Source organism: Alligator sinensis, unplaced genomic scaffold (genome assembly GCF_000455745.1).
Source record: "Alligator sinensis unplaced genomic scaffold, ASM45574v1 scaffold161_1, whole genome shotgun sequence".
NCBI lineage: Eukaryota > Metazoa > Chordata > Crocodylia > Alligatoridae > Alligator > Alligator sinensis.
The window spans coordinates 3,166,982-3,179,324 of NW_005841974.1; positions in this window are offsets into that span (position 1 = coordinate 3,166,982).

The following is a 12,343-nucleotide window of genomic DNA, read 5'->3' on the forward strand; positions in this document are numbered from 1 at the left end:
ACCCCCACACCCACATGCACACACACACACACACACAAGCGTGACACGCCTGACCTGGCTGAGTTGATCAGCATGTAGAAGCTGACACCTTTATATGCCAGGAATCAGTTCATCAGAGCAACAAAATAAAATGCAGTCTGACACAAGCACACAAGTGAACAGAATACCTCTGAATCAGGATGGGTGTCCAGCTGACACCCTCATGGGCCAGCATTCAGTTCATTAGGGCACATCTGAGCCAAACTGGGTCAATCAGCCTATACAAGCTGATCCCTGTATGTGTCTCAAACTCAGCACATCCCAATTTTTTTCCCTAACTGTCCTAGTAGTGATAGGCTCTTGATGAGTGGACCCCACAGTAATTTTGGGCTTCAGGGGGATCTTTGGCTTAGGTAAAAGAAGCATTGCTGCAGAGCAAGTGGGGAAGGGGAAGTAGAGAAGGAAAAATTCACCTGGTTACCACCAGTTTGACTATAAAAGTTATTTATTGCTAGGTATATGAAATTAATGATGGTACTAGTAGTAATAGACATGAAAGGGAAAACAAACAAAAACAATTACAATATTACCCTGTTTCCATTGAGTATTTGGGGAAACCTAGCTCAAGCTTAACTAATAGAATTCAGGTTTAGAAAGCTATGCCTAGAGAGAAAAAGAGAAAGAGGGAGAAAGAGAGGGTGAAAGCTGGGATCTCACCATTTGAAGGCACTTGGGTGGTTTGTTGGCAGGCAAAGTTCCTAGCATGACAGTTGAAGGTTAAACAAGTGACCGAAAGAGACGATCTGTTTATCCCAACTTCTCAAGAACAACAGCGGATGGTGTCAGAGAGATTTCTCCCTCTTGAAGCACCCTCTTTCCATGGGGCATTTCCCCTTCTTCATTACCCATCTCTCTAACCTGCAGGGTTTCTCCTGTCTCAGACAAGCAGGAGAAAAGCTAAAGGGGTTTTTCCAGACACCTCTGTTTCCCTTATCACACTAATGATCACTATCAAAAAGTCTCTTTTACACAGTCACTCAGATCTCATGCTGACACAATATTACTCTAAAATCTTAGTTCTAAAGCACAACTCTTAACTTGTTATGGCACAGTTCTAAAGTTATTTCAGCACAGTTCTTAAGTTAAAAGATACAGGAGGTTACCAAATAGTCTATGAGAAAGGGACCTCACTGAAGGAGCTTGGTCTGATAAGAAAGAAAAGAGAGAGAGAAAAAAAAAAAAGCAAGAGAAAGCTCTCATGTCTGTGCCTCAGTTTCCCACTCTGCAGCAACTGCTCAACAATTACCACATAATTAGGGTCCCATGCTGCCCGCATTCTCCACCAATTTGTTACTAGATTTGCCCTTCATTTTGGGGGGTGCTCATTTATTAGGGGTACATTTTTAGGGTCTTTGTAATTCTGTCAATGTGCTGCTCGTGTTACTTGTGTTTCTATATGGAGCTGTATCTCCCCTTTCTGCAAGTCCTCACCCCCAATGGAGCTATCTTGCAGGACTCAGTTTGGGTTCCTCCAGCTACCAAATCAATAAAACACGCACGCACACACACACACACACACACACACAAGCGTGACATGCCTGACCTGGCTGGGTTGATCAGCACGTACAGGCTGACACCCTCATATGTTAGGAATCAGTTAATCAGGACAACAATAAAATGCAGTCAGACACAAGCACAAAGGTGAACAGAATACCTCTGAATCAGGCTGGGTGTCCAGCTGACACCCTCATGGGCCAGCATTCAGTTTATTAGGGCATGTCTGAGCCAAACTAGGTCAATCAGCCTATACAAGCTGATCCCCTTATGTGGCTCAAACTCAGGACGTCCCAATTTTTTTGCTCAAACTGCCCTAACAGTGGTAGCCTCTTGATGAGTGGACCCCACAGTATTTTGGGGTTTCAGAGGAATCTTTGGCTTAGGTAAAAGAAGCATTGCTGCAGAGCAAGTGGGAAAGGGGAAGTAGGAACTCAGAGGTAACAGGTAACAATTCAGAACCTGGATGATGACTTCTCAGCAAGGAAAGTCTCAGGTTTTGGGAGGGTTTGGGGAGGGGAAAAAAAGTATGGTAAACAATTTTTAATGTTGCAGGGTTTTCCTCACTGTGTAACAGCTAGAAAAAATGTAAAGCTTCATCTTCAAATCCAGTAATCTTAATTTTGTAATGGTGTTGTCTATTGTGTTTTAGCAATTGCCTCTTTTAAAAAAATATTATGGGAAAACTGAATTCTATTTATAGAAAAATAAATCCAGACTTTAAGGAAAAAAAAATCAGATGACACCAAGCTGAGGGGAGTAGCATATATGCTGGAGGGTAGGGCTAGGATTCAGAGAGACCTAGACAAATTGGAGGATTGGATCAAAACAAATTTCAGGAGGTTCATTAAGGAGAAGCGAAGAGTCCTGCACTTAGGATGGAACAATCCCATACTCTGGTACAGGCTGGGGACCAACTGGCAAAGCAGCAATTCTGCAGAAAAGAACTTGGGGATTACAGTGGGCAGTAAGCTGAATATGACACAACAGTGTACCCATGTTGTGAAGAAGACTAGCGGAATACTGGGTGGTATTAGTAGAAGTGTTGCCAGCAGATGGAGGGAAGTGATTCTTTTTCTCTATTTGACATTGGTGAGGCCACATCTGGAGTACTGTGTTCAGTTTTGGTCCTCCCACTGCAGAAAGGATGTGGACAAATTGGAGAAAGTCCAGTGGAGGGCAACAACAATGGTTAGGGGGCTGAGGAACATGACTTCTGAGGAGAGGCTGAGGGACCTGGGCTTATTTAGTCTGAGAAGAGGAGACTGAGAGGAGATTTAATAGCAGCCTTCAACTACCTGAAGGGGGGTTCAAAAGAGGATGGAGCTAGACTGTTTTCAATGGTGGCAGATGACAGAACAAGGAACAACGGTCTCAAGTTGCAGCAAGGGATGTTTAGGTTAGATATTAGGAGAAGCTTTCTCACCAGAAGGTTAGTAAAACACAGGAAAAGGTTATCCAGAGAGATTGTGGTTTCTCCATCTGTGGATGTTTTAAAGACCTGGCTAGACAAAGCTTTGGCTGGGATGATATAGTTGGGGAAGATTCTGCTTTGAGCAGGGGGTTAGACTACATGATTTTTGAACCCTAACTTTCTATGATTCTAAAATCCTGAGCCAAAAGGATAGTGCACTGCAGCTGCAAACTCTGAGGAGTATCCCCTCTGTCTAACCAGAACAGCCTCTAACATGTGTAGACTGTTCAACTTCACCCCAGTCCCTGGCCAGTTCAACAACTGTGAATTTGCCATAAGCACAGACAGAGGAATGTGTACTGTGTATGCTGTTATTGTGTTTAGAGCCTGCGATACCTTGCCAATATTATGGCCTGCATGTAGAGACCAAAGAAAGGTTTGACCCCTGAGGGATGCTAAAAATTAAGGTTCATGATATAGTGATCACTGGGTTCAATAAACATAGGTATACAGTTTAGAAGATAAGCAACACACTTTAATTTATGGGGCATGCCACATCTGCAGTCCTGTCTCTAACTGACTAGCTGGCCACATAACTGAAGTACTATCTCCCAATTACTAGCTCTGTTTCCTTAGTTAGAGATCATCAAATTATGAATTCTATCACTGCATCTTCCCTCTTACCTAAAACTATCAAAAAATCAAAAAAACCCCAAATCAGTTATCACCTATCAATTAATAAGAGGTTAGTAGCACTTCACTCTGGAGTGAGCCTGCACCACTCAATTTCCTATTCCCTATATCTGCAACTCTTTTAGTAAATCTCTGGCTACGTCTACATGAGACGCTCACTGCATAGTTGTTACTGCATAGTCGTTTTGTACTTGCATACCCAAATACTGAATGCCTATGCAGTAACTGGCATTACAGTACAGTAGCATCTCCACATGGCTTTGTGGTGATGCTGACTGCATACTAGCTCATTACTACTGTGCAGCAGCTTGTTATTACTGTGCAATAATGTCTCATAACAGTTTGTGCCCCACAATGCTACTGTGCAGTAGTAACGAGTTACTGCACAGTAAGTGTCTCATGTAGACACAGCCCCTGAGTCTTTCAGGAGGTTTCATTTTCTTCTCAGACTGAGGAAGTATCAGATCCAGTTTCTGATTTCTTTTTAGTGGGAAGCTTTTCCTTCAATTCTGGATAGGCTTGATTCTTTGTAGTGCAATCTGATTCACTTGCATTTTTGGCAGCTCTGTTTCTGCACCTAGCATAACATTCATTTGTATTGGGGCCCTAACAAGCAGCTTCACCTGGGCTAACTGTCTAGTGGGCCACACATGCCTGGGTCTTTGACTGGCAGCCTTAACCCAGCAAATGACTCCAGTTGGCCACTGTCTGGGTCTCCTGATTGGCTGCTGGGAGAGCAGCTTCCCCGTTTAACTCCAGCTGTGGCAACTAAGGATGTGAATATTGTCTAAAAATGTATTTGTTTAACTTCCTCTATATCAGTTAAACAGTTAACTGAGTGATCAGGCAATTGATGCACATGGTTAGGAAAGATCTGCAGGGGAGGGGCAGGTCGCAGCCCCCTGCCCTGATCCACTGTTGGGGCAGCTAGCAGCCAGCCTGCAGCTGGGCAGGGAGTCCCCTCCCAGCCAGGGGCTCACTGATAGCTGCCCCACTGGTGGATCAGGGCAAGGAGCTTGGATCTGCCCCGCCCCTGCAGCTTCTTTCAACCCCCCCCTGGCCCCAGCTGCCTAGGCAGGAGGACATTGTCTTTGCCTGGGCTCCAATGGTGGAGCCTGCCATGGGAAAAGGCAGCTTCCAGGGGCAGGGAGCAATCTCCCAGCCCACACTAGGAGAGAGCTGTCTCCTGGCCCCATGCTGCTTGCTAGCCTCTGGGCTAGCACCCAGGGGGAGCCTAAAGCACTGGTGCAGGGCCAGAGGGGGCAGGAGAAGACTGCTGCCAGGAATAGAAAATCTGCTCTTGAATCTCTGCATGTGTAGATGCCTGCCCAGGATTGGTTTACTCCAGAGTAATTTACTCTACAGTAAACCCACTGAACAGCGTTTGCACTTGTAGACATGCCCAGTAGGTGCCAAAGTGATGCTCAAAATTGTTTATGGACTACCTGCTGCAGCAATTGCAATAGTTTCAAAACTTGCAACAGTTTCAAAAAAAGGGAACCTGTATCAATTCTGGATAAACTAAGTGTATGGGCACTATATGCAAATTGCTACAGTCATTTACTTTCAAGGTCATTGTTTTCAAATTTGCTCTTTGCTTCCATTTGCTCAGGGAGAGCCAGGTCTGATAGTAAGGGTAGGAGGAAGGGCTGCCAGGGGAAAATAGTTGGAGTGGAAGCAGAAAGCAAAAGGGCTATCTGACCCCCCCAATTCTTTTTCTCTGCTGTAGCAGTGGGAGGGGGACAGATTCAAGCCAAACTTCCAATAATTAGATTCTATACCTGGAAAATTATAACAAATTTATAACAAACAAAAGAATCTTATTAGGGGAGGGGTCATCTTATAATTAGGGTCATCTTCTTGAGGAAATATGATGTGTCTTTGCATCAGCACAAGGAGAAGATCAGAAGACACAGTCAGAGGGAGTAAACTGTGGTAAAGTTGTGTAAAGAAATGATTGTGTAGCCAATTCCCTTGTGCTAATAGTGTGAGTGTCTTTGCTTATCATGAGGTTGTTATAGCTCGTGGGTAAAATACACCAATGTCTGGTTGGCAGTCACTATGACATATAGGCAACCGCTACTTCCTTTGTGTACAGAGAAAAGCAGCTCTGAGGGAAGGACAGGGGTAACGTGGATCCTCAAAACAAAGTCACTTGTGTCAGACAACCAAGTCTCTTCTAACAGCCTCCATGATCTATCTGCAGCAAAGGCACCCACCACTATGGTAACAATCTGACCCTGCAAGAGAAGGGGCTGGTGGGTGGGGGTTGGGGGTGGGAGGAGAAGAGTTGGATGAAGACAGATAAGCAGGGAAGAAAAAAAAAAACATTCAAGGTGTGTCTACATATCGATGTATGGTGCCGCAGCTAGGGTGCCATGCTTCAGTACTTCCTTTTGGAAGTGTTAAAGCATGGCACAGTATGGGCAGTTACTGCACCATGCACATGGCACACGGTTAGATTTTGCTGCTACATCGATGTACCTGGGGAGTGTGCCACTATGGCGATGTAACTGGTGATCATATGTAGATCCACGTGATTGCTACATCACTGTAGCATGCTGTACAGTGACATAGCACATCACTACGTTGCCATAGAGTGACGTGTAGAAGCGCCCTCAGTATCATAGAGGGTGAGAACATGAACCTAAATGCAAGACCATTAACCCTCTGCATCTTCATTCTCAGGTCAGATCCTGTCCAACCTCTGTCATCTCCTCAGATGTCTTACAGACACGACCAGTTCTCAGTATATGGACATGCCAACATATGCAAAACTCTCCACAGGCTATCACAGCCAAAACAGTGAGTGTATCCATATCAGGGCCTTTTGTGATCGTTGTTGTGGCTCCTGGCTTTGTCTTCACAATGGCAGATGTACCAGGACAAATACAGATGGTGACATTCTGAAAAGCTGCAGTGGCTCTAAATACAAGCTAGATACATTCAGGCTAAGACTATTATACAAAATCTGTGGCTTGTGTCATTTAGGAGGTCAGCCTAGATGACCAGAATGATTATTTCTCCCCTTAAAATCTATGAATATGAATATGTTGTGGGGTAAAGTATCATGATCTTCCTGTCCTGTCTGTCCCAGGGACACAGGACTGGAAGAGGGGGAAGCTGTGGTTACAGGCAAACCCCAGTTCAAAATAGAAAGAAAAGAAAGCCTCAATGTACCTCTTGTAGGGGCCAGGAGGAGCAAGGAAGTGCGCACTGGGAAACCGCCCACGTGGTCCATTAGCTGCGCTCATATCCAGCTGGGGCTGGGTGACATCAGGAGGAGACGCCACCCGGCAGAGATAAAGAGCGGCCCTGAAGGCGCAGGAGGCCTGCTGATGACCGGAGAACCAGTGGGGAACCTCCAGGCCGGAGGCGTGCAGCCGTGACGGATGGCAGCCTGTGATGCCAGAAACAGCTGCAGTGGTGGTGAGGGCAGTGGTGGTGAGAGAAGCGGTGGGGATCGGAGACGCCAGCAGAGAGGCCGGCAGAGGGGGCAGCGGTGGCTGCTGCAGTGAGAGCAGCGGGAGCGGTGAGAGCCATGGGAGCAGTGAGAGCAGCAGGAGCAGTGAGAGCCGAGGGAGCAGTAAGAGCTATGGGAGATCTTGGAGCCAAGGAATGGTAGGGAGCAAAGACGCCAGAGGGGAAGCCTGTGGGAACGCCAGCGGTGATAGCTGCGGTGGGAGCAGCAGGAGACCCTGGACTGGAGAAGCCCAGTGGGGATTAAGGGCATCAGCAGGTGGACCCACAGTGACCCCTGGAAGAGCCGGCTGTAGCCATCTGACCTCAGGCGATGGGGTCTACAACCTCGAACAGAAGCAAAGCTTAGAGAGAGAGAGAGAGAGAGAGAGAGAGAGAGAGAGAAGAGTCCCGGTTGGGGCAAAAGCCCAGGCCCCGACTCAGGGTGCCCGGGCCTAGGGACATTGAGGCACTAGGGGTGCACAGAGTCCCCACGGGGAGGGGTACTCTACTCTCCTTTGGGTTCTCCTACCCTTCTTTCCTTGTGGTTACGCCTCACCGGCAATCACGGTGGTGGGTTTGTTCACGTCGCGTCACATCGGGTTTTTCTGGGAATAGGGGTAAGGATCAAGGCAAGTGACATGGTCACTTTTGTTAAAATAGGTCCATAGAGCCCTCAGCTCTGGGCGAGGGGTGCACGGGGAGCCACTGCCAGTAGACACTGAGGCTAAGGGCACCGGGTAGTCGAGCCTGAAACTCGAGGGTCTCCTAGCCCTCACACTGGAGCCTGGCCAGGACACCGGGGCTCGCTGCTGAGGGGCTACACAAAGCTCAGGGGAGAAACCAGCAGGGGCCAGCTGTAAAAATAGGCTTGAAAGCCCATCGCAGAAGGTGGTGCTTGGCTGGGGTGTAGGGGAGGTCAGAGCCCCGTGAGTGCCCGCTGAGGGGCGTGATGACCCTGGAGGCTCCCTCAAAGGGGACCCCCTCCACTGAGGATCCATTCAAAGTCGTGGCATGTGAGTTAGGGGGTTTCCCTGACGTCAGCCAAGGTACCCTCTGGGGTCCACACACAGGCCCTGGGCAAATCAGATTGACTGCCCGGGCTAAGGCGGCATGGGAACGTCTAATAGAGCAGAGGCAGGCACACTGTCCATGGGGAGAAACCCATGCCAGATACATATGTATGCACAAAGATATGCAAATACCTTAAGATTAACAGACAGATATCAAATAACACTGATAAAGGTGAAAACTAACAAAGAATGAATATTTTTTATTGTAGGATTATTTCCAGACCTTTTGTACTTGGCAAAATGACACCAACTCCAAGCAAAAGAAATTAGAATCTCCAAGAAGGCAAGGCAGAGGTCCAAAGGTGGACCCACAATATGAAGAACAAATGGTGGGAAGACAAGGCTAAGGAGATTCAAAATCTTGCTGATACCCATGATATGTGCAGTTTCTTTAGTGCCACCAAATCCATCTACCATCTGAGCACTCAGGGACCAACCCTGTTGAGACCTAAGGATGGAGAAGACTTGGCCAAGAGAAGAGGAGTCATCAATGCCTGATGGAAGGAGCATTGAAGACTTTCTCAATCAAGACTCTGCTGTTGATGAGACTGTTCTCAACTCCATCCCACAAAACCCAGTCAGAGATTATCTAGGAATCCTTCCAGCCCTTGATGGAGTGAGGAAAGCCGTCGGATAAAGAATGGCAAGGTATTTGGAAGGGATGGAATCCCTACAGAAACCTTCAAGCAGGAGGAAAAGAAGCTTATATCACAGCTTCGTGCTCTCATTTTAGGCATTAGGAAAAATAAGGAAATCTCAGATCATCTCAGAGATGTCATGATTATGACAGTCTTCAAGAAAAAACACAAATCTGACTGTGGTAACTACAGAGGGATTGCCTTACTATCCACCACAGGAAAAATCATTGTGAGAACCCTCCTGAACCACCTTCTTTCCTTTGCTGAACAGCTCCTCCTGGCATCTCAGTGTGGGTTTATGGCATCCAGAGACACAATTGACATGATCTTCATAGCTTGCCAGCTGCAGCAGAAATGCTGGGAACAATATAAACCTCTCTGTATGGCCTTCTTTGACCTCATGAAAATTTTCAAGTCTGTCAGCCAAGAAGTGCGGTAGAGGTGAAGGACAGATGCTTACCAAAATTTGTTACCTTTTTTTGCCTGCTCCATGATGGTATGTGAGTGGTGGTTCTCAGTAATGGATCTATCATAGATCACTTTGAGACGGTGCAAGAGGCATGTGTGGGAACAAAAAAAACCTTCCCTCAAAATTAGAGAAAATTAGACCCCTTGATATCCAGGAGTCAGCACTCTCAAGCTTCCAGACACCACATGGCACCCTGCTGAGCTGGGCTGCATCAGTGCAGGTGCCAGGCAGCCAGGGCTGAACCCCACTGCCCCCCACTGCCCTGCACCAAGTGTTGGGGCTGTGCCATGAGGCTCCAAGAGGCCCTGACTGCCACCGTTGTCGCTGGTAAGCTGCAGGCAGTGCAGGAGGCTGGAGCCCAGCGGGGGAGACATGGGAAGGGAGGCAGGAGCCGAGATGGGGAGCGATTAGGAGCCTGGAGCTGACGAGGGGAATCCCTGGATTGTCTCCAGCCTCCTGATCACTCTCCCTCCTGTCTCCAGCCTCCTGCTCATTCTCTTGCTCATTTCCAGTCTCCAGAGGACTAAAGACAGCAAGGGAATAAGCAGAGGGCTGGAGACTAGCCCCTGGAGATGAGCTGGAGATGTTCCCCTCCTGGCTCCAGCCTCCTGCTCATTCTCTTGCTCATTTCCAGTCTCCAGAGGACTAAAGACAGCAAGGGAATAAGCAGAGGGCTGGAGACTAGCCCCTGGAGATGAGCTGGAGATGAGACCCTGGGGATGAGCTGGAGACTTCCCCTGCTGTCTCCAGCCTTCTGTTCAGTCTCCAGCCTTCTGTTCATGCTCCTGCTCATCTCCAGCCTCCTGAGGCAGGAGAACAAGCAGGGGGCTGGAGAAGAGCAGGAGAACAAGCAGGGGGCTAGAGAGGAGGGGAGAGTTTGAGGGGGTGGGCTGTAGCCCCTGCGGGGGAGCTGGGACCCTGGAGGCAGGGCAATCCATGTGCTGTGTTGGGGGGGCTCTGCATCTTTCATATATACCATGATACAGAAGATTGATGGTTGCCTACTATTTCCAGCCCTTAAGTACAAAGGGAAGAAACTGCATTGGTAATAGAAATTGAGGAACAAAGACTTTTTGAAAAACAAATGCTGTCAATATGTTGTCTACAAAGGACCAGCTCACGGGATCATAATAAATTCTAGTTTATTGGATGGGATGTGAAGTTACCAATAAAATCATAAATGCAAACTTTGAGTTATGGGTGGTACTGGTCACCTTAGTGCGCGCGCACGCACACACACTCACTCACTCACTCAAACCCATGTCATTCACACCCATGTAGTATAGTGTATAGTAGCTGCTGTAGTGATTGTGAGAGCACTGGTGTAAGTATATTTCCTATCCAAGTCTGCTGTTGATGGTCAGCTTCTTTCAAGGTGATGTCTTCTCCAGAAGAGGGTCACCTGCTTATCCTTCTGTCTTAATAGGTCAGGTGCTGGATGAGAAGGCGCAACTGAGGGTCATGCTTCACTGCCTTTTATCCCTTTCTGGCAGACTTGCGTGATTCCCCAGCATCATCTTTGCTGCCGAATCCAGAGGTTGCTGTCCTACGTGGTCTTGAGTAGTACCTGACAGCTGTTAGTGACAGGGGTCTCTGCCTGCTGGTACCTGAAGTTTCAGGAGTCCACCCTTGACTTATTGACTTAATGGCTGGATTGTCATGGGTTACAGGAACAGTTCATAGGGTGAGTGCTCAGTTCCAGGAATCAGATCCTTGACTTGATAGTTTAAAATGGCTTGTTAAGTTCCTTTGGCTAAGCTATTGTCATTGAATTACATACTGATCACCATACACTTGCATTCACTCAACAGATTTTATCACTTTACAATTTCAATGCAGTTTTAACAATGGTCCAGGGTATAACTTCATTCTACAGGGAGTACATTCCTTAAGAGTTTAAAAATATAAAATACAAAATGCCATGGTAAGGATGAGACAGATGAAATATGAAAATGTACTGTAAGAAATATATAAAAATGCAATGTGAGGTAGTGAGGATCAAAGGCTACTGGGGACAGTAAGTGAGTTAGGTTAGCATACGATATATTTACAGTCTTTGCAGTGGATATTTTAGTTCTTTTGTTTTCTTTAGTGACACTGAGCTTAATTGATATATAGATGTAGTTTCTAGGTTTCTATTACAGAAAGCCACTTCAGCTTTCTGGCTTGTTCTGAGCCTTGCCACACCCTGCAATGAGTGTGCTAGGTGTCTGCCAATACTGAGAAGGTAAAGAAATGCACAAAATGGGGGTGGGGTTGCAGGCAACAAGGGGTTTCTGTTATATCAATGTTCAGAAGGGGAATGTACAAAGGGGACTTTCTGCTACAAATAAACTAATAGAATAGTTATTTGCTGGGACTCGCTAGGGCCTTGTTTATAGACAACATTTTAAAACAGGTTTGAAGAGGGTTAAATGCTGTTTGCCACACTTTAATGGCATTGCTGTTTGCACATTTGGTGGCGTATTGAACATTAATTCCAGCCAGTGTAGCACATTTGGTGGCATAATGAGCCTTAAATGACTTTGGGAAGCAGCAAATGACTTTGGGGCACTGCAAAGTAAATCACCACTGAGGAGTTTTAGTTTCCTACCCTACAGCTGTGGAGGGAAGCACTGGGCTCCATGTGGCTTAGGGGCTGTGCAGGCAGCCTGGCAGCAGCCTGGGAAGGCAGATTCCACAGAAGGAAGAAAAAACAAAACAGCGAGCCTGATTTCTGCCCCTGGAGCCTGCCTGACTGCCTGCCTGAGCTGTGCAGAGGCCTGGTGCTTTCCTCCACAGCTGCGGTGCCCCCTGGGACTGTCCAAGCTGCAGAGGGAAGCACCAGCCCTCCCTCCCCACCGCAGCTCCTGCAGCTCAAGGACTGCTCTGCTCGACAGCAGCTCGCTCTCCCCTCCCCACCACCAGAAAGGCAAGTAAGGGGGCGTACATAATATGGGGGTTTACTTTGCCCTAAATTGAAGGGGTGTTTTTAAAAAATTACCACTTCACTTTAGGGAGAATTAAACCCCCATGTCATGTACAAATGCCCATAATCACTCCAAATGACATTATTGTTCATGTA